Below are 23,604 nucleotides of genomic sequence, written 5' to 3'. Positions count from 1 at the left end.
ACTATGATAAGAGGAAGTTAAACACTATGATAAGAGGAAATACAACACTATGATAAGAGGAAATACAACACTATGATAAGAGGAAATACAACACTATGATAAGAGGAAATACAACACTATGATAAGAGGAAATACAACACTATGATAAGAGGAAATACAACACTATGATAATAGGAAATACAACACTATGATAAGAGGAAATACAACACTATGATAAGAGGAAATACAACACTATGATAAGAGGAAATACAACACTATGATAAGAGGAAATACAACACTATGATAAGAGGAAATACAACACTATGATAAGAGGAAATACAACACTATGATAAGAGGAAATATAACACTATGATAAGAGGAAGTTAAACACTATGATAAGAGGAAATACAACACTATGATAAGAGGAAATACAACACTATGATAAGAGGAAATACAACACTATGATAAGAGGAAGTTAAACACTATGATAAGAGGAAATACAACACTATGATAAGAGGAAATACAACACTATGATAAGAGGAAGTTAAACACTAACTGATAACAGGAAGTTAAACACTATGATAAGAGGAAATATAACACTATGATAAGAGGAAGTTAAACACTATGATAAGAGGAAATACAACACTATGATAAGAGGAAATACAACACTATGATAAGAGGAAATACAACACTATGATAATAGGAAATACAACACTATGATAATAGGAAATACAACACTATGATAATAGGAAATACAACACTATGATAAGAGGAAATACAACACTATGATAATAGGAAATACAACACTATGATAATAGGAAATACAACACTATGATAATAGGAAATACAACACTATGATAATAGGAAATACAACACTATGATAAGAGGAAATACAACACTATGATAATAGGAAATACAACACTATGATAATAGGAAATACAACACTATGATAATAGGAAATACAACACTATGATAATAGGAAATACAACACTATGATAAGAGGAAGTTAAACACTATGATAATAGGAAATACAACACTATGATAATAGGAAATACAACACTATGATAATAGGAAATACAACACTATGATAAGAGGAAGTTAAACACTATGATAAGAGGAAATACAACACTATGATAAGAGGAAATACAACACTATGATAAGAGGAAGTTAAACACTAACTGATAACAGGAAGTTAAACACTATGTTAAGAGGAAATACAACACTAACTGATAAGAGGAAGTTAAACACTAACTGATAACAGGAAGTGAAACACTAACTGACAACAGGAAGTGAAACACTAACTGACAACAGGAAGTGAAACACTAACTGACAACAGGAAGTTAAACAAGTGCATACATAGTCGATGACACGTTGGGGTAAAGTGTTCCCCAATTCCCAGTAGTGCTTGTTGTTTCTATATTTGTTTATCTGCCAGTATTTTCTCTATCAAATATGCCTTACTGAAGATCTCAACAAGCCTTATGGACATAGTTAAGGGGACGCTAGTTAATGCATGACTGTACGACTCTGCATGGGGATTTGTATTGATGATGATATGTGCATAATAATTGGGTAAAGAGTAGGAAGCTAGTTCAATAGTGACTCCATCCATATAAAGTGTGCGTACACTCTACCACATCTTTCTCAACACTACAGAGATGAGCACGACCGCAGGGCCACAGCCAGACCACGGGTCGACAGCCACAGACGGATGGTCATCGACACCATATCCCCTTCCTGTTTGGTTCCTACATACACTACCTTACCAAATGTATGTGGACACCTGCTCATTGACCATCTCCTTCCAAAATCGTTGGCGTTAATATGGAGTTGGTCCCCCCTTTGCTGCTATAACAGCCTCCATTCTTCTGGGAAGGCTTTCCACTAGATGTTGGAACATTGCTGCGGGGACTTGCTTCCATTCAGCCACAAGAGCATTAGTGAGACTGGGCACTGATGTTGGGCGATTAGGCCTGGCTCGCAGTCGACGTTCCAATTCATCCCAAAGGTCTTCGATGTGGTTGAGGTCAGGGCACTTTGCAGGCCAGTCAAGTTCTTCCACACGGATCTCGACAAACCATTTCTGTATGGACCTCGCTTTGTGCACGGGGGCATCGTCATGCTGAAACAGGAAAGGGCCTTCCCCAAACTGTTGCCACAAAGTTGGAAGCACAGAATCATCTAGAATGTAATTGAATGCGGTTGCGTTGAGATTTCCCTTCACTGGAACTAAGAGGCCCGAACCTTGAAAAATAGCACCAGACCATTATTCCTCCTCCACCAATCTTTACAGTTGGTGCTATGGATTGGTGCCAGGTAGCGTTCTCCTGGCATCTAGGAGAATCTTAAGCTTGTGTGCGGCTGCTCGGCCATGGAAACCCATTTCATGAAGCTCCCAATTATCAGTTTTGGTGCTGACGTTGCTTGGCCATGGAAACCCATTTCATGAAGCTCCCAATTATCAGTTTTGGTGCTGACGTTGCTTCCAGAGGCAGTTTGGAACTTGGTAGTGAGTGTTGCAACTGAGGACAGGTGATTTTTAAGCGCTATGCGCTTAAGCATTCGGCAGTTCCATTCTTTGAGCTTGTGTGGCTTACCACTTTGCGGCTGAGCCGTTGTTGCTCCTAGATGTTTTCTCTTCATATTAACAGCACTTACAGTTGACCGGGTCAGCTCTGTCTGCGCATACATTTGACAAACTGACTTGTTGGAAAGGTGGCATCCTATGACGGTGCCACGTTGAAAGTCACTGAGATCTTCAGTAAGGCCATTCTACAGTCAATGTTTGTCTATGGAGATTGCATGGATGTGTGCTCGATTTTGTACACCTGTCAGGAACAGGTGTGGCAGAAATATCCTAGTCCACTAAACTGAAGGGATGTCCACATACTGTTTGTTTATATATAGTGTAAATTCATTAAGCGTTCATCTGATATAGACTGTTTTGAGTTATCCTGATTTAGTAATGATATGTGGTGAATCTGTATTATCAGAGAGTACAGAGAGTCAATAGAGTCCAGAGTTCAGAGAGTCCAGAGAGTCCAGAGTTCAGAGAGTTCAGAGAGTTCATTGCAGAAAATGCTATATTGAAAGTACTTTACTAGGGAAGCTTGCTAAGATAATTTTGGTGTCTCATTCTCTCCCATAATGGAACCGTTGAAACAACAACAAAAAAACAACAAGCCCGTGCTCTAAAGATGTGTACAGAATCTGTGTACGAGTCTTGCAGTTTGTGGCAGGAAGGGCTCTCTCTGTGTGTGTAATTGCACTCAGCATGTGGTAAACAGCTATTACAACTTGACAAGCTGTGATTTCATACTCCCAAGGATGAAGAGAGAGACTGCATCCCCAAAATGGCACCCTATGCTCCTACGTGGTACGTACTTCTTTTAACCAGGAAGTGCATTTGCATAGCTAATAGGGGGGGGGGGGGGGGGTTCCGTTTGGGACTCGGGCCCAGAGACAAAGCCTCATTCCTCAGCGTCTTATAGCCTGTTACATGAATGTCCCTCAGCTTCAATCCAGCTTCAATCCTATTCCTCCTCTTCCTCTTTTTCCAGATCCACTCCTTAGAGATGTTCCAGACTTTTTAATAATTTACAAAACAGGAGAAATGGGAGAAACTGAAATTCTTATTTTTAGTAGTGGTGTTGGTGTTATGGTTGCGGTTGGTTAAAACAGAATGTTTAATGATTGCCGATGGGGCCGTTGCATTAATCCCATTTATGTGCGGTGAGACCCTTCAGATGTGCTCGTACCCGTGGCAACCAGGGAGGGAGGGGGAGAGTGGGGTGGGGGAGTCAGGGGAGAGTGGGTGGGGTGGCGGGGGAAACTACACCCCTCTTTGTTGCACCACTTGTTAACAGCTAAAACCTTACTACTAAGGAAAGTAACAACTTCTGACAGAATCATCCCTTGACATTACAGGTCCTGCATGCCACAGCTCTGACCATTAGAGAGAGTGTTTAAATGTGCGTAACGCTGTCATTAACACAGATCACTGCGTCTGTCTGGCAATACTACGCAGCAGGGGATTCTGTTAGCTGCTAAAACAGTTGACCTCCAAGTGACAGGTCACCCGGGGTTAACATTATGCTTTCCCATCGTCACTCTCTCTAGGTCAGGGGTCAGGGGTTAGGCAAGGGACAGTTTACTGGAAGTCTAAATAAGAAATTACTTTGTATACCACAAGCCAGGGCTCTCTAACCCTGTTCCTAGAGAACTACCCTCCTGTTGGTTTTCACTCCCACCCTGTTCCTAGAGAACTACCCTCCTGTAGGTTTTCACTCCAACCCTGTTCCTAGAGAACTACCCTCCTGTAGGTTTTCACTCCAACCCTGTTCCTGGAGAGAAACCCTCCTGTAGGATTTAACTCCAACCCTGTTCCTGGAGAACTACCCTCCTGTAGGTTTTCACTCCAACCCTGTTCCTGGAGAACTACCCTCCTGTAGGTTTTCACTCCAACCCTGTTCCTGGAGAACTACCCTCCTGTAGGTTTGAACTCCAACACTGTTCCTGGAGAACTACCCTCCTGTAGGTTTTCACTCTAACCCTGTTTCCTAGAGAACTACCCTCCTGTAGGTTTTCACTCTAACCCTGTTTCCTAGAGAACTACCCTCCTGTAGGTTTTCACTCCAACCCTGTTTCCTAGAGAACTACCCTCCTGTAGGTTTTCACTCTAACCCTGTTTCCTAGAGAACTACCCTCCTGTAGGTTTTCACTCCAACCCTGTTTCCTAGAGAACTACCCTCCTGTAGGTTTTCACTCCAACCCTGTTCCTGGAGAGAAACCCTCCTGTAGGATTTAACTCCAACCCTGTTCCTGGAGAACTACCCTCCTGTAGGTTTTCACTCCAACCCTGTTCCTGGAGAACTACCCTCCTGTAGGTTTTCACTCCAACCCTGTTCCTGGAGAGAAACCCTCCTGTAGGATTTAACTCCAACCCTGTTCCTGGAGAGAAACCCTGTCCCAATGTGTATCTGTCCCAATGTGATACCACAGATTGATGTTAACTACCAGTTGTGTATCTGTCCCAATGTGATACCACAGATTGATGTTAACTACCAGTTGTGTATCTGTCCCAATGTGATACCACAGATTGATGTTTACTACCAGTTGTGTATCTGTCCCAATGTGATACCACAGATTGATGTTTACTACCAGTTGTGTATCTGTCCCAATGTAATACCACAGATTGATGTTTACTACCAGTTGTTTATCTGTTCCAAAGTGATACCACAGATTGATGTTTACTACCAGTTGTGTACCTGTCCCCAAGTGATACCACAGATTGATGTTAACTACCAGTTGTGTATCTGTCCCAAAGTGATACCACAGATTGATGTTAACTACCAGTTGTGTATCTGTCCCAAAGTGATACCACAGATTGATGTTTACTACCAGTTGTGTATCTGTCCCAATGTGATACCACAGATTGATGTTAACTACCAGTTGTGTACCTGTCCCAATGTGATACCACAGATTGATGTTAACTACCAGTTGTGTATCTGTCCCAAAGTGATACCACAGATTGATGTTAACTACCAGTTGAGTATCTGTCCCCAAGTGATACCACAGATTGATGTTAACTACCAGTTGAGTATCTGTCCCAAAGTGATACCACAGATTGATGTTAACTACCAGTTGTGTATCTGTCCCAAAGTGATACCACAGATTGATGTTAACTACCAGTTGTGTATCTGTCCCAAAGTGATACCACAGATTGATGTTAACTACCAGTTGAGTATCTGTCCCAAAGTGATACCACAGATTGATGTTAACTACCAGTTGTTTATCTGTTCCAAAGTGATACCACCTCTCTCTTTCTGCTTCACTGAAGTGGTGCTAGGCCACATTAACACCTCTCTCTTTCTGCTTCACTGAAGTGGTGCTAGGCCACATTAACACCTCTCTCTTTCTGCTTCACTGAAGTGGTGCTAGGCCACATTAACACCTCTCTCTTTCTGCTTCACTGAAGTGGTGCTAGGCCACATTAACACCTCTCTCTTTCTGCTTCACTGAAGTGGTGCTAGGCCACATTAACACCTCTCTCTTTCTGCTTCACTGAAGTGGTGCTAGACCACATTAACACCTCTCTCTTTCTGCTTCACTGAAGTGGTGCTAGGCCACATTAACACCTCTCTCTTTCTGCTTCACTGAAGTGGTGCTAGACCACATTAACACCTCTCTCTTTCTGCTTCACTGAAGTGGTGCTAGGCCACATTAACACCTCTCTCTTTCTGCTTCACTGAAGTGGTGCTAGGCCACATTAACACCTCTCTCTCTCTGCTTCACTGAAGTGGTGCTAGGCCACATTAACACCTCTCTCTCTCTGCTTCACTGAAGTGGTGCTAGGCCACATTAACACCTCTCTCTTTCTGCTTCACTGAAGTGGTGCTAGACCACATTAACACCTCTCTCTCTCTGCTTCACTGAAGTGGTGCTAGGCCACATTAACACCTCTCTCTCTCTGCTTCACTGAAGTGGTGCTAGACCACATTAACACCTCTCTCTCTCTGCTTCACTGAAGTGGTGCTAGGCCACATTAACACCTCTCTCTTTCTGCTTCACTGAAGTGGTGCTAGGCCACATTAACACCTCTCTCTTTCTGCTTCACTGAAGTGGTGCTAGACCACATTAACACCTCTCTCTTTCTGCTTCACTGAAGTGGTGCTAGACCACATTAACACCTCTCTCTTTCTGCTTCACTGCCTATTTTAATGAGCTGCTGTTTACTCTCTAGACCTCTAGCCACAATAGCAGGGAATTCGTCCCAAATGGCACCCTATTCCCTATATAGTGCACTACTTTTGACCAGATCCCTATATAGGGAATAGGGTGCCATTTGGAATGCAACTCCATGTTGTAAGCTATGTCTGTTCACCCTCGTGGGTTTGTGTCAGTTTGTTTCAATCATTCTCAACAGCTTCAGCGTTTCGCAGGCAGGCAGCATTGCCGTGGTGACAGATGGAAGAAGGGGGGGAGGGAAAGTAGGGAGGAGAAGGGAGGCTGTTGTGTTTTTGTCTAAATTCATAGTTAATCAAAATGTAAAACTGCCATATGTTGACCTGCAAGGGAATGTGCCATATGTTGACCTGCAAGGGAATGTGCCATATGTTTGTAAATGATCTGGATGCTTGTAGATTTTATGGCTCGTCTAAAACTGTACTTTTGTGTTATTGCAAATATCCTCCTCTACGCCCCAGCAGTTTGGGAGTTGTGTCCCAAGTGCCAGCCCGTTCCCCATGGGCCCTGGTCTAAAGTAGTGCACTACAGTACATAGTGGATAGGGTGCCATTTGGGATGGAGTTCTGGTGAGGTGGAGACTGAGTCATTAGCATTATCAGCATAATGAACAGCTCTGCACGGCTTCTACACCTCCGTACTGGCAAACATTGCCTGCCTGTCTCCCTGCCCGTCTCCCTGCCTGTCTCCCTCCCTGCCTCCCTCCCTGCCTTCCTGCCTGCCTCCCTCCCTCCCTCCCTGTCTCCCTCCCTGCCTCCCTGCCTGCCTTCCTGCCTGCCTCCCTCCCTCCCTCCCTGTCTCCCTCCCTGCCTCCCTGCCTGCCTCCCTCCCTGCCTCCCTCTTCGCCTGTCTCTCTCCCTGCCTCCCTGTCTGCCTGCCTCCCTCCCTCCGTCTCCCTCCCTCCCTGCCTCCCTGTCTCCCTCCCTCCCTGCCTGCCTCCCTCCCTGCCTGCCTCCCTCCCTTTTCCCTCCCTCCCTCCCTCCCTCCCTCCCTCCCTCCCTCCCTGTGTGTGTGTCTGTCTGTCTGTCTGTCTCCCTCCATGCCTGTCTCCCTCCCTCCGTCTCCCTCCCTCCCTGCCTCCCTGTCTGCCTGCCTCCCTCCCTCCCTCCGTCTCCCTCCCTCCCTGCCTCCCTGTCTCCCTCCCTCCCTGCCTGCCTCCCTCCCTGCCTGCCTCCCTCCCTTTTCCCTCCCTCCCTCCCTCCCTCCCTCCCTCCCTCCCTCCCTCCCTCCCTCCCTCCCTCCCTGTGTGTGTGTCTGTCTGTCTGTCTGTCTCCCTCCATGCCTGTCTCCCTCCCTCCATGCCTGTCTCCCTCCTGTCTGTCTGTCTGTGTCTGTCTGTCTGTCTCCCTGCCTGTCTCCCTCCCTCCCTCCCTCCCTCCCTGCTATGATCCCTCATTGATGTCACTTGTTAAATCCTCTTCAATCAGTGTAGATGAAGGGGAGGAGACGGGGTTAAAGTAGGATTTTTAAGCCTTGAGACAGTTGAGACATGAATTGTGTCTGTGTACCATTCAGAGGGTGAATGGGGCAAGACAAAAGATTGAAGTGCCTTTGAACAGGGTTATGGTAGTAGGTACCAGGCTCACCGGTTTGAGTGTGTCAAGAACTGCAACGCTTCTGGGTTTTTCACTTTAAATAGTTTCCCGTGTTTATCAAGAATGGGTCCCCCACCAAAAAGACATACAGTCACCTTGACACAACTGTGGGAAGCACTGGAGTCAATATGGGCCAACATCACTGTGGAACACTTTCAACACCTCGTAGAGTCCATCCCCAGACAAATTGAGTCTGTTCTGAGGCCAAAAAGGGGGAGGGGGGGGGCAACTCATTATTAGGAAAGTGTTCTTAATGTTTTGTACACTCGATACACAGTTGTGTAAATTATGTGGGATAAAGACGTCTGCTAAATGGACCATGTTATTATTGATGTGCCTCGTTGCTGTTGTTCTGGTTGGCATGTCCATAAACAGACAGAAGCATTTCACACATGTTCTCATTTGATGTGATGTGCAGTCTCACTCTGTGCACCTGGCATTCCTGCAGGGGAAATGGATTTGATTCCTTCTAAATTAGCTGGAATATGACTCAACCCTCTATTCCGTTCATGAATTTAATTTCATATGTTCTGTATGATTGGAAGTCAACTACCTGCCTGTCTTTACTGCTGTGGTGATGTAATAATGGAAGTCAACTACCTGCCTGTCTTTACTGTCCTGGTGATGTAATAATGGAAGTCAACTACCTGCCTGTCTTTACTGCTGTGGTGATGTAATAATGGAAGTCAACTACCTGCCTGTCTTTACTGCCGTGGTGATGTAATAATGGAAGTCAACTACCTGCCTGTCTTTACTGTCCTGGTGATGTAATAATGGAAGTCAACTACCTGCCTGTCTTTACTGCTGTGGTGATGTAATAATGGAAGTCAACTACCTGCCTGTCTTTACTGCCGTGGTGATGTAATAATGGAAGTCAACTACCTGCCTGTCTTTACTGCCCTGGTGATGTAATAATGGAAGTCCACTACCTGCCTGTCTTTACTGCTGTGGTGATGTAATAATGGAAGTCCACTGCCTGCCTGTCTTTACTGCTGTGGTGATGTAATAATGGAAGTCAACTACCTGCCTGTCTTTACTGCTGTGGTGATGTAATAATGGAAGTCAACTGCCTGCCTGTCTTTACTGTTGTGGTGATGTAATAATGGAAGTCAACTACCTGCCTGTCTTTACTGCTGTGGTGATGTAATAATGGAAGTCAACTACCTGCCTGTCTTTACTGCTGTGGTGATGTAATAACTTCGCCATTGTCTCAGTCCGCCTTATTGTCCGCCTCCGTGGCTTACTCACCATGCCCACCCCTCTCAATGACCCCACTGGACAGAGGGGCTGCTTGGGACAGAGGGGCAGCTTCTCGGGACAGAGGGACAGCTGCTCGGGACAGAGGGACAGCTGCTCGGGACAGAGGGACAGCTGCTCGGGACAGAGGGACAGCTGCTCGGGACAGAGGGACAGCTGCTCGGGACGGAGGGACAGCTGCTCGGGGCGGAGGGACAGCTGCTCCGGGCGCAGGGGCTCTAGCGGCCCCTGGCTGACTGGCGGCACTGGCGGCCCCTGGCTGACTGGCGGCCCCTGGCTGACTGGCGGCACTGGCGGCCCCTGGTTGACTGGCGGCGCTGGCGCTGGGCTGACTGGCGGCACTGGTGGCCCCTGGTTGACTGGCGGCACTGGCGGCCCCTGGCTGACTGGCGGCACTGGCGGCCCCTGGCTGACTGGCGGCACTGGCGGCCCCTGGCTGACGGGCGGCATTGGCGGCTCCTGGCAGACGGGCGGCACTGGCGGCGCTGGGCAGACGGGCGGCACTGGCGGCGCTGGGCAGACGGGCGGCACTGGCGGCGCTGGGCAGACGGGCGGCACTGGCGGCGCTGGGCAGACGGGCGGCACTGGCGGCGCTGGGCAGACGGGCGGCGCTGGCGGCGCTGGGCAGACGGGCGGCGCTGGCGGCGCTGGGCAGACGGGAAGCTCCGATGGCGCCGGGCAGACGCGAAGCTCTGGCAGAGGCGCCGGGCAGACGGGAAGCTCCGGCAGAGGCGCCGGACAGGCGGGAGGCTCCGGCAGAGGCGCCGGACAGGCGGGAGGCTCCGGCAGCGGCGCCGGACAGGCGGGAGGCTCCGGCAGAGGCGCCGGACAGGCGGGAGGCTCCGGCAGAGGCGCCGGACAGGCGGGAGGCTCCGGCAGAGGCGCCGGACAGGCGGGAGACTCCGGCAGCGCTGGAGAGGAGGAAGGCTCTGGACGGATGGGCCGGAGAGACAGCCTGGTACGGGGAGCTGCCACCGGAGGGCTGGGGTGTGGAGGTGGTGACGGATAGACCGGGCCGTGCAGGCGCACTGGAGCTCTTGAGCACCGAGCCTGCCCAACCTTACCCGGTTGAATGGTCCCGGTCGCCCTGCCAGTGCGGCGAGGTGGAATAGCCCGCACTGGGCTATGCAGGCGAACCGGGGACACCGTGCGCAAGGCTGGTGCCATGTAAGCCGGCCCAAGGAGACGCACTGGAGACCAGATGCGTAGAGCCGGCTTCATGGCACTTGGCTCGATGCCCACTCTAGCCCGGCCGATACGCGGAGCTGGAATGTACCGCACCGGGCTGTGCACCCGCACTGGGGACACCGTGCGCTCCACAGCATAACACGGTGCCTGCCCGGTCTCTCTAGCCCCCCGGTAAGCACAGGGAGTCTGCCCAGGTCTCCTACCTGGCGTAGCCATACTCCCTGTTAGCCCCCCCCCAAGAAATTTTTGGGGCTGCCTCTCGGGCTTCCTTCCGCGCCGCCGTGCCTGCTTCGCCAACTCCATTCTCTGATAGCCTTCCGCGCACTGCTCCATCGAATCCCAGGCGGGCTCCGGCACTCTCCCTGGGTCGGCCGCCCACCTGTCAATCCCCTCCCAAGTAGTATAACCCATGCCATTGCTGTCCATAACGTCCTCCCATGTCCATACCTCCTCGCGCTGCTCCTGCTGCTGCTTTCTCCGTTGCCCATTACCACACCGCTTGGTCCTGTTGTGGTGGGTGATTCTGTAACGGTTCTCTTGTTGTGGAGTAGAGGCGGACCAAAACGCAGCGTGGTGGTTGTTCATTGTAGTTTAATGAAGACACTATACATGAACAAACTAACGAAAACAAGAAACGTGAGAACTCAAAACAGCCCAATCTGGTGTAAACACAAAGACAGGAACAATCACCCACAAACACACAGTGAAACCCAGGCTACCTAAATATGGTTCCCAATCAGAGACAATGACGAACACCTGCCTCTGATTGAGAACCATATCAGGCCGAACATAGAACTAGACCAAAACATAGAAAAACAAACATAGACTGCCCACCCAACTCACGCCCTGACCATACTAAATAAATACAAAAACAAAGGAAATAGAGGTCAGAACGTGACAGGCGTCTGCTAAATCGACCATATTATTATTGATGTGCCTCGTTGCTGTTGTTCTGGTTGGCATGTCCATCAACAGACAGAAGCATTTCACACATGTTCTCATTTGATGTGATGTGCAGTCTCACTCTGTGCACCTGGCATTCCTGCAGCGGGAAATGGATTGGATACCTTCTAAATTAGCTAGAATATCACTCAACCCTCTATTCCGTTCATGTATTTCATTTCATGTGTTCTGTATGAATGGAAGTCAACTGCCTGCCTGTCTTTACTGCCCTGGTGATGTAATAATGGAAGTCAACTACCTGCCTGTCTTTACTGCCCTGGTGATGTAATAATGGAAGTCAACTACCTGCCTGTCTTTACTGCTGTGGTGATGTAATAATGGAAGTCAACTACCTGCCTGTCTTTACTGCCCTGGTGATGTAATAATGGAAGTCAACTACCTGCCTGTCTTTACTGCCCTGGTGATGTAATAATGGAAGTCAGGTGGTTTCATTATTACCTCTGAGCTGATCTCTAGTCTATCCAGGTGGTTTCATTACTAGCTCTGGGCTGATCTCTAGTCTATCCAGGTGGTCTCATTACTACCTCTGGGCTGATCTCTAGTCTATCCAGGTGGTCTCATTACTACCTCTGGGCTGATCTCTAGTCTATCCAGGTGGTCTCATTACTACCTCTGGGCTGATCTCTAGTCTATCCAGGTGGTCTCATTACTAGCTCTGGGCTGATCTCTAGTCTATCCAGGTGGTTTCATTACTACCTCTGGGCTGATCTCTAGTCTATCCAGGTGGTTTCATTACTACCTCTGGGCTGATCTCTAGTCTATCCAGGTGGTTTCATTACTACCTCTGGGCTGATCTCTAGTCTATCCAGGTGGTTTCATTACTAGCTCTGGGCTGATCTCTAGTCTATCCAGGTGGTCTCATTACTACCTCTGGGCTGATCTCTAGTCTATCCAGGTGGTCTCATTACTAGCTCTGGGCTGATCTCTAGTCTATCCAGGTGGTTTCATTACTACCTTTGGGCTGATCTCTAGTCTATCCAGGTGGTTTCATTACTACCTCTGGGCTGATCTCTAGTCTATCCAGGTGGTTTCATTACTACCTCTGGGCTGATCTCTAGTCTATCCAGGTGGTTTCATTACTACCTCTGGGCTGATCTCTAGTCTATCCAGGTGGTTTCATTACTACCTCTAAGCTGATCTCTAGTCTATCCAGGTGGTTTCATTACTACCTCTGGGCTGATCTCTAGTCTATCCAGGTGGTTTCATTACTACCTCTGGGCTGATCTCTAGTCTATCCAGGTGGTTTCATTACTACCTCTGGGCTGATCTCTAGTCTATCCAGGTGGTTTTATTACTACCTCTAGGCTGATCTCTAGTCTATCCAGGTGGTTTCATTACTACCTCTGGGCTGATCTCTAGTCTATCCAGGTGGTTTCATTACTACCTCTGGGCTGATCTCTAGTCTATCCAGGTGGTTTCATTACTACCTCTGGGCTGATCTCTAGTCTATCCAGTTGGTTTCATTACTACCTCTGGGCTGATCTCTAGTCTATCCAGGTGGTTTCATTACCACCTCTGGGCTGATCTCTAGTCTATCCAGGTGGTTTCATTACTAGCTCTGGGCTGATCTCTAGTCTATCCAGGTGGTCTCATTACCACCTCTGGGCTGATCTCTAGTCTATCCAGGTGGTTTCATTACTAGCTCTGGGCTGATCTCTAGTCTATCCAGGTGGTCTCATTACTACCTCTGGGCTGATCTCTAGTCTATCCAGGTGGTCTCATTACTACCTCTGGGCTGATCTCTAGTCTATCCAGGTTATACTCATTATTAGGAAAGTGTTCTTAATGTTTTGTACACTCGATACACAGTTGTGTAAATCATGTAAGATAAAGGCGTCTGCTAAATCGACCATATTATTATTGATGTGCCTCGTTGCTGTTGTTCTGGTTGGCATGTCCATCAACAGACAGAAGCATTTCACACATGTTCTCATTTGATGTGATGTGCAGTCTCACTCTGTGCACCTGGCATTCCTGCAGCGGGAAATGGATTGGATACCTTCTAAATTAGCTAGAATATCACTCAACCCTCTATTCCGTTCATGTATTTCATTTCATGTGTTCTGTATGAATGGAAGTCAACTGCCTGCCTGTCTTTACTGCCCTGGTGATGTAATAATGGAAGTCAACTACCTGCCTGTCTTTACTGCCCTGGTGATGTAATAATGGAAGTCAACTACCTGCCTGTCTTTACTGCTGTGGTGATGTAATAATGGAAGTCAACTACCTGCCTGTCTTTACTGCCCTGGTGATGTAATAATGGAAGTCAACTACCTGCCTGTCTTTACTGCCCTGGTGATGTAATAATGGAAGTCAGGTGGTTTCATTATTACCTCTGAGCTGATCTCTAGTCTATCCAGGTGGTCTCATTACTACCTCTGGGCTGATCTCTAGTCTATCCAGGTGGTTTCATTACTAGCTCTGGGCTGATCTCTAGTCTATCCAGGTGGTCTCATTACTACCTCTGGGCTGATCTCTAGTCTATCCAGGTGGTTTCATTATTACCTCTGGGCTGATCTCTAGTCTATCCAGGTGGTTTCATTATTACCTCTGGGCTGATCTCTAGTCTATCCAGGTGGTTTCATTACTACCTCTGGGCTGATCTCTAGTCTATCCAGGTGGTCTCATTACTACCTCTGGGCTGATCTCTAGTCTATCCAGGTGGTTTCATTACTAGCTCTGGGCTGATCTCTAGTCTATCCAGGTGGTCTCATTACTACCTCTGGGCTGATCTCTAGTCTATCCAGGTGGTCTCATTACTACCTCTGGGCTGATCTCTAGTCTATCCAGGTGGTTTCATTACTAGCTCTGGGCTGATCTCTAGTCTATCCAGGTGGTCTCATTACTACCTCTGGGCTGATCTCTAGTCTATCCAGGTGGTTTCATTACTACCTCTGGGCTGATCTCTAGTCTATCCAGGTGGTTTCATTACTACCTCTGGGCTGATCTCTAGTCTATCCAGGTGGTCTCATTACTACCTCTGGGCTGATCTCTAGTCTATCCAGGTGGTTTCATTACTAGCTCTGGGCTGATCTCTAGTCTATCCAGGTGGTCTCATTACTACCTCTGGGCTGATCTCTAGTCTATCCAGGTGGTCTCATTACTAGCTCTGGGCTGATCTCTAGTCTATCCAGGTGGTTTCATTACTACCTCTGGGCTGATCTCTAGTCTATCCAGGTGGTTTCATTACTACCTCTGGGCTGATCTCTAGTCTATCCAGGTGGTTTCATTACTACCTCTGGGCTGATCTCTAGTCTATCCAGGTGGTTTCATTACTAGCTCTGGGCTGATCTCTAGTCTATCCAGGTGGTCTCATTACTACCTCTGGGCTGATCTCTAGTCTATCCAGGTGGTCTCATTACTAGCTCTGGGCTGATCTCTAGTCTATCCAGGTGGTTTCATTACTACCTTTGGGCTGATCTCTAGTCTATCCAGGTGGTTTCATTACTACCTCTGGGCTGATCTCTAGTCTATCCAGGTGGTTTCATTACTACCTCTGGGCTGATCTCTAGTCTATCCAGGTGGTTTCATTACTACCTCTGGGCTGATCTCTAGTCTATCCAGGTGGTTTCATTACTACCTCTAAGCTGATCTCTAGTCTATCCAGGTGGTTTCATTACTACCTCTGGGCTGATCTCTAGTCTATCCAGGTGGTTTCATTACTAGCTCTGGGCTGATCTCTAGTCTATCCAGGTGGTCTCATTACTACCTCTGGGCTGATCTCTAGTCTATCCAGGTGGTTTCATTACTACCTCTGGGCTGATCTCTAGTCTATCCAGGTGGTTTCATTACTACCTCTGGGCTGATCTCTAGTCTATCCAGGTGGTTTCATTACTACCTCTGGGCTGATCTCTAGTCTATCCAGTTGGTTTCATTACTACCTCTGGGCTGATCTCTAGTCTATCCAGGTGGTTTCATTACCACCTCTGGGCTGATCTCTAGTCTATCCAGGTGGTTTCATTACTAGCTCTGGGCTGATCTCTAGTCTATCCAGGTGGTTTCATTACTACCTCTGGGCTGATCTCTAGTCTATCCAGGTGGTTTCATTACTACCTCTGGGCTGATCTCTAGTCTATACAGGTGGTCTCATTACTACCTCTGGGCTGATCTCTAGTCTATCCAGGTGGTCTCATTACTACCTCTGGGCTGATCTCTAGTCTATCCAGGTGGTCTCATTACTACCTCTGGGCTGATCTCTAGTCTATCCAGGTGGTCTCATTACTACCTCTGGGCTGATCTCTAGTCTATCCAGGTGGTTTCATTATTACCTCTGGGCTGATCTCTAGTCTATCCAGGTGGTCTCATTATTACCTCTGGGCTGATCTCTAGTCTATCCAGGTGGTTTCATTATTACCTCTGGGCTGATCTCTAGTCTATCCAGGTGGTCTCATTACTACCTCTGGGCTGATCTCTAGTCTATCCAGGTTATACTCATTATTAGGAAAGTGTTCTTAATGTTTTGTACACTCGATACACAGTTGTGTAAATCATGTAAGATAAAGGCGTCTGCTAAATCGACCATATTATTATTGATGTGCCTCGTTGCTGTTGTTCTGGTTGGCATGTCCATCAACAGACAGAAGCATTTCACACATGTTCTCATTTGATGTGATGTGCAGTCTCACTCTGTGCACCTGGCATTCCTGCAGCGGGAAATGGATTGGATACCTTCTAAATTAGCTAGAATATCACTCAACCCTCTATTCCGTTCATGTATTTCATTTCATGTGTTCTGTATGAATGGAAGTCAACTGCCTGCCTGTCTTTACTGCTGTGGTGATGTAATAATGGAAGTCAACTACCTGCCTGTCTTTACTGCCCTGGTGATGTAATAATGGAAGTCAACTACCTGCCTGTCTTTACTGCTGTGGTGATGTAATAATGGAAGTCAACTACCTGCCTGTCTTTACTGCTGTGGTGATGTAATAATGGAAGTCAACTACCTGCCTGTCTTTACTGCTGTGGTGACGTAATAATGGAAGTCAACTACCTGCCTGTCTTTACTGCTGTAGTGATGTAATAATGGAAGTCAACTACCTGCCTGTCTTTACTGCTGTGGTGATGTAATAATGGAAGTCAACTACCTGCCTGTCTTTACTGCTGTGGTGATGTAATAATGGAAGTCAACTACCTGCCTGTCTTTAATGCTGTGGTGATGTAATAATGGAAGTCAACTACCTGCCTGTCTTTACTGCTGTGGTGATGTAATAATGGAAGTCAACTACCTGCCTGTCTTTACTGCTGTGGTGATGTAATAATGGAAGTCAACTACCTGCCTGTCTTTACTGCTGTGGTGACGTAATAATGGAAGTCAACTACCTGCCTGTCTTTACTGCTGTAGTGATGTAATAATGGAAGTCAACTACCTGCCTGTCTTTACTGCTGTGGTGATGTAATAATGGAAGTCAACTACCTGCCTGTCTTTACTGCTGTGGTGATGTAATAATGGAAGTCAACTACCTGCCTGTCTTTAATGCTGTGGTGATGTAATAATGGAAGTCAACTACCTGCCTGTCTTTACTGCTGTGGTGATGTAATAATGGAAGTCAACTACCTGCCTGTCTTTACTGCTGTGGTGATGTAATAATGGAAGTCAACTACCTGCCTGTCTTTACTGCTGTGGTGATGTAACAATGGAAGTCAACTACCTGCCTGTCTTTACTGCTGTGGAGATGTAATAATGGAAGTCAACTACCTGCCTGTCTTTACTGCTGTGGTGATGTAATAATGGAAGTCAACTACCTGCCTGTCTTTACTGCCGTGGTGATGTAATAATGCATGTCAACTACCTGCCTGTCTTTTCTGCTGTGGTGATGTAATAATGGAAGTCAACTACCTGCCTGTCTTTACTGCTGTGGTGATGTAATAATGGAAGTCAACTACCTGCCTGTCTTTACTGCTGTGGTGATGTAATAATGGAAGTCAACTACCTGCCTGTCTTTACTGCCGTGGTGATGTAATAATGGAAGTCAACTGCCTGCCTGTCTCTACTGCCGTGGTGATGTAATAATGGAAGTCAACTACCTGCCTGTCTTTACTGCCCTGGTGATGTAATAATGGAAGTCAACTACCTGCCTGTCTTTACTGCCCTGGTGATGTAATAATGGAAGTCAACTACCTGCCTGTCTTTACTGCTGTGGTGATGTAATAATGGAAGTCAACTACCTGCCTGTCTTTACTAATGTGGTGATGTAATAATGGAAGTCAACTACCTGCCTGTCTTTACTGCTGTGGTGATGTAATAATGGAAGTCAACTACCTGCCTGTCTTTACTGCTGTGGTGATGTAATAATGGAAGTCAACTGCCTGCCTGTCTTTACTGCTGTGGTGATGTAATAATGGAAGTCAACTAGCTGCCTGTCTTTACTGCTGTGGTGATGTAATAATGGAAGTCAACTACCTGCCTGTCTTTACTGCCCTGGTGATGTAATAATGGAAGTCAACTGCCTGCCTGTCTTTACTGCCCTGGTGATGTAATAATGGAAGTCAACTACCTGCCTGTCTTTACTGCCCTGGTGATGTAATAATGGAAGTCAACTACCTGCCTGTCTTTACTGCCCTGGTGAGGTAATAATGGGAGTCAACTACCTGCCTGTCTTTACTGCTGTGGTGATGTAATAATGGAAGTAAACTACCTGCCTGTCTTTACTGCTGTGGTGATGTAATAATGGAAGTCAACTACCTGCCTGTCTTTACTGCTGTGGTGATGTAATAATGGAAGTCAACTACCTGCCTGTCTTTACTGCTGTGGTGATGTAATAATGGAAGTCAACTACCTTACTGTCTTTACTGCTGTGGTGATGTAATAATGGAAGTCAACTACCTGCCTGTCTTTACTGCCCTGGTGATGTAATAATGGAAGTCAACTACCTGCCTGTCTTTACTGCCCTGGTGATGTAATAATGGAAGTCAACTGCCTGCCTGTCTTTACTGCCCTGGTGATGTAATAATGGAAGTCAACTACCTGCCTGTCTTTACTGCCCTGGTGATGTAATAATGGAAGTCAACTACCTGCCTGTCTTTACTGCCCTGGTGATGTAATAATGGAAGTCAACTACCTGCCTGTCTTTACTGCCCTGGTGATGTAATAATGGAAGTCAACTACCTGCCTGTCTTTACTGCTGTGGTGATGTAATAATGGAAGTCAACTACCTGCCTGTCTTTACTGCTGTGGTGATGTAATAATGGAAGTCAACTACCTGCCTGTCTTTACTGCTGTGGTGATGTAATAATGGAAGTCAACTACCTGCCTGTCTTTACTGCTGTGGTGATGTAATAATGGAAGTCAACTACCTGCCTGTCTTTACTGCTGTGGTGATGTAATAATGGAAGTCAACTACCTGCCTGTCTTTACTGCTGTGGTGATGTAATAATGGAAGTCAACTACCTGCCTGTCTTTACTGCTGTGGTGATGTAATAATGGAAGTCAACTACCTGCCTGTCTTTACTGCTGTGGTGATGTAATAATGGAAGTCAACTGCCTGCCTGTCTTTACTGCTGTGGTGATGTAATAATGGAAGTCAACTAGCTGCCTGTCTTTACTGCTGTGGTGATGTAATAATGGAAGTCAACTACCTGCCTGTCTTTACTGCCCTGGTGATGTAATAATGGAAGTCAACTGCCTGCCTGTCTTTACTGCCCTGGTGATGTAATAATGGAAGTCAACTACCTGCCTGTCTTTACTGCCCTGGTGATGTAATAATGGAAGTCAACTACCTGCCTGTCTTTACTGCCCTGGTGAGGTAATAATGGGAGTCAACTACCTGCCTGTCTTTACTGCTGTGGTGATGTAATAATGGAAGTCAACTACCTGCCTGTCTTTACTGCTGTGGTGATGTAATAATGGAAGTCAACTACCTGCCTGTCTTTACTGCTGTGGTGATGTAATAATGGAAGTCAACTACCTGCCTGTCTTTACTGCTGTGGTGATGTAATAATGGAAGTCAACTACCTTACTGTCTTTACTGCTGTGGTGATGTAATAATGGAAGTCAACTACCTGCCTGTCTTTACTGCCCTGGTGATGTAATAATGGAAGTCAACTACCTGCCTGTCTTTACTGCCCTGGTGATGTAATAATGGAAGTCAACTGCCTGCCTGTCTTTACTGCCCTGGTGATGTAATAATGGAAGTCAACTACCTGCCTGTCTTTACTGCCCTGGTGATGTAATAATGGAAGTCAACTACCTGCCTGTCTTTACTGCCCTGGTGATGTAATAATGGAAGTCAACTACCTGCCTGTCTTTACTGCCCTGGTGATGTAATAATGGAAGTCAACTACCTGCCTGTCTTTACTGCTGTGGTGATGTAATAATGGAAGTCAACTACCTGCCTGTCTTTACTGCTGTGGTGATGTAATAATGGAAGTCAACTACCTGCCTGTCTTTACTGCTGTGGTGATGTAATAATGGAAGTCAACTACCTGCCTGTCTTTACTGCTGTGGTGATGTAATAATGGAAGTCAACTACCTGCCTGTCTTTACTGCTGTGGTGATGTAATAATGGAAGTCAACTACCTGCCTGTCTTTACTGCTGTGGTGATGTAATAATGGAAGTCAACTACCTGCCTGTCTTTACTGCTGTGGTGATGTAATAATGGAAGTCAACTACCTGCCTGTCTTTACTGCCCTGGTGATGTAATAATGGAAGTCAACTACCTGCCTGTCTTTACTGCCCTGGTGATGTAATAATGGAAGTCAACTACCTGCCTGTCTTTACTGCTGTGGTGATGTAATAATGGAAGTCAACTACCTGCCTGTCTTTACTGCTGTGGTGATGTAATAATGGAAGTCAACTACCTTACTGTCTTTACTGCTGTGGTGATGTAATAATGGAAGTCAACTACCTGCCTGTCTTTACTGCTGTGGTGATGTAATAATGGAAGTCAACTACCTGCCTGTCTTTACTGCTGTGGTGATATAATAATGGAAGTCAACTAGCTGCCTGTCTTTACTGCTGTGGTGATGTAATAATGGAAGTCAACTACCTGCCTGTCTTTACTGCCCTGGTGGTGTAATAATGGAAGTCAACTACCTGCCTGTCTTTACTGCTGTGGTGATGTAATAATGGAAGTCAACTACCTGCCTGTCTTTACTGCCCTGGTGATGTAATAATGGAAGTCAACTACCTGCCTGTCTTTACTGCTGTGGTGATGTAATAATGGAAGTCAACTGCCTGCCTGTCTTTACTGCCCTGGTGATGTAATAATGGAAGTCAACTACCTGCCTGTCTTTACTGCCCTGGTGATGTAATAATGGAAGTCAACTACCTGCCTGTCTTTACTGCCCTGGTGATGTAATAATGGAAGTCAACTACCTGCCTGTCTTTACTGCCCTGGTGATGTAATAATGGAAGTCAACTACCTGCCTGTCTTTACTGCTGTGGTGATGTAATAATGGAAGTCAACTACCTGCCTGTCTTTACTGCCCTGGTGATGTAATAATGGAAGTCAACTACCTGCCTGTCTTTACTGCTGTGGTGATGTAATAATGGAAGTCAACTACCTGCCTGTCTTTACTGCTGTGGTGATGTAATAATGGAAGTCAACTACCTGCCTGTCTTTACTGCTGTGGTGATGTAATAATGGAAGTCAACTACCTGCCTGTCTTTACTGCTGTGGTGATGTAATAATGGAAGTCAACTACCTGCCTGTCTTTACTGCTGTGGTGATGTAATAATGGAAGTCAACTAGCTGCCTGTCTTTACTGCTGTGGTGATGTAATAATGGAAGTCAACTACCTGCCTGTCTTTACTGCCCTGGTGGCATAATAATGGAAGTCAACTACCTGCCTGTCTTTACTGCTGTGGTGATGTAATAATGGAAGTCAACTACCTGCCTGTCTTTACTGCCCTGGTGATGTAATAATGGAAGTCAACTACCTGCCTGTCTTTACTGCTGTGGTGATGTAATAATGGAAGTCAACTACCTGCCTGTCTTTACTGCCCTGGTGATGTAATAATGGAAGTCAACTACCTGCCTGTCTTTACTGCTGTGGTGATGTAATAATGGAAGTCAACTACCTGCCTGTCTTTACTGCTGTGGTGATGTAATAATGGAAGTCAACTGCCTGCCTGTCTTTACTGCTGTGGTGATGTAATAATGGAAGTCAACTACCTGTCTGTCTTTACTGCCGTGGTGATGTAATAATGGAAGTCAACTACCTGCCTGTCTTTACTGCTGTGGTGATGTAATAATGGAAGTCAACTACCTGCCTGTCTTTACTGCTGTGGTGATGTAATAATGGAAGTCAACTACCTGCCTGTCTTTACTGCTGTGGTGATGTAATAATGGAAGTCAACTACCTGCCTGTCTTTACTGCTGTGGTGATGTAATAATGGAAGTCAACTAGCTGCCTGTCTTTACTGCTGTGGTGATGTAATAATGGAAGTCAACTACCTGCCTGTCTTTACTGCCCTGGTGATGTAATAATGGAAGTCAACTGCCTGCCTGTCTTTACTGCCCTGGTGATGTAATAATGGAAGTCAACTACCTGCCTGTCTTTACTGCCCTGGTGATGTAATAATGGAAGTCAACTACCTGCCTGTCTTTAGTGCCCTGGTGATGTAATAATGGAAGTCAACTACCTGCCTGTCTTTACTGCTGTGGTGATGTAATAATGGAAGTCAACTACCTGCCTGTCTTTACTGCCCTGGTGATGTAATAATGGAAGTCAACTACCTGCCTGTCTTTACTGCCCTGGTGATGTAATAATGGAAGTCAACTACCTGCCTGTCTTTACTGCCCTGGTGATGTAATAATGGAAGTCAACTACCTGCCTGTCTTTACTGCCGTGGTGATGTAATAATGGAAGTCAACTAGCTGCCTGTCTTTACTGCTGTGGTGATGTAATAATGGAAGTCAACTACCTGCCTGCCTTTACTGCCCTGGTGATGTAATAATGGAAGTCAACTGCCTGCCTGTCTTTACTGCCCTGGTGATGTAATAATGGAAGTCAACTACCTGCCTGTCTTTACTGCCCTGGTGATGTAATAATGGAAGTCAACTACCTGCCTGTCTTTACTGCCCTGGTGGTGTAATAATGGAAGTCAACTACCTGCCTGTCTTTACTGCTGTGGTGATGTAATAATGGAAGTCAACTACCTGCCTGTCTTTACTGCCCTGGTGATGTAATAATGGAAGTCAACTACCTGCCTGTCTTTACTGCTGTGGTGATGTAATAATGGAAGTCAACTACCTGCCTGTCTTTACTGCCCTGGTGATGTAATAATGGAAGTCAACTGCCTGCCTGTCTTTACTGCTGTGGTGATGTAATAATGGAAGTCAACTACCTGCCTGTCTTTACTGCCCTGGTGATGTAATAATGGAAGTCAACTACCTGCCTGTCTTTACTGCCCTGGTGATGTAATAATGGAAGTCAACTACCTGCCTGTCTTTACTGCCCTGGTGATGTAATAATGGAAGTCAACTACCTGCCTGTCTTTACTGCCCTGGTGATGTAATAATGGAAGTCAACTACCTGCCTGTCTTTACTGCTGTGGTGATGTAATAATGGAAGTCAACTGCCTGCCTGTCTTTACTGCTGTGGTGATGTAATAATGGAAGTCAACTACCTGCCTGTCTTTACTGCTGTGGTGATGTAATAATGGAAGTCAACTACCTGCCTGTCTTTACTGCACTGGTGATGTAATAATGGAAGTCAACTGCCTGCCTGTCTTTACTGCTGTGGTGATGTAATAATGGAAGTCAACTACCTGCCTGTCTTTACTGCTGTGGTGATGTAATAATGGAAGTCAACTACCTGCCTGTCTTTACTGCTGTGGTGATGTAATAATGGAAGTCAACTACCTGCCTGTCTTTACTGCCGTGGTGATGTAATAATGGAAGTCAACTACCTGCCTGTCTTTACTGCCCTGGTGAT

The sequence above is a fragment of the Oncorhynchus mykiss genome, chromosome 2, assembly GCF_013265735.2.
Source record: "Oncorhynchus mykiss isolate Arlee chromosome 2, USDA_OmykA_1.1, whole genome shotgun sequence".
In the NCBI taxonomy this organism is placed as follows: domain Eukaryota; kingdom Metazoa; phylum Chordata; class Actinopteri; order Salmoniformes; family Salmonidae; genus Oncorhynchus; species Oncorhynchus mykiss.
This window is presented reverse-complemented; position numbering follows the sequence as displayed.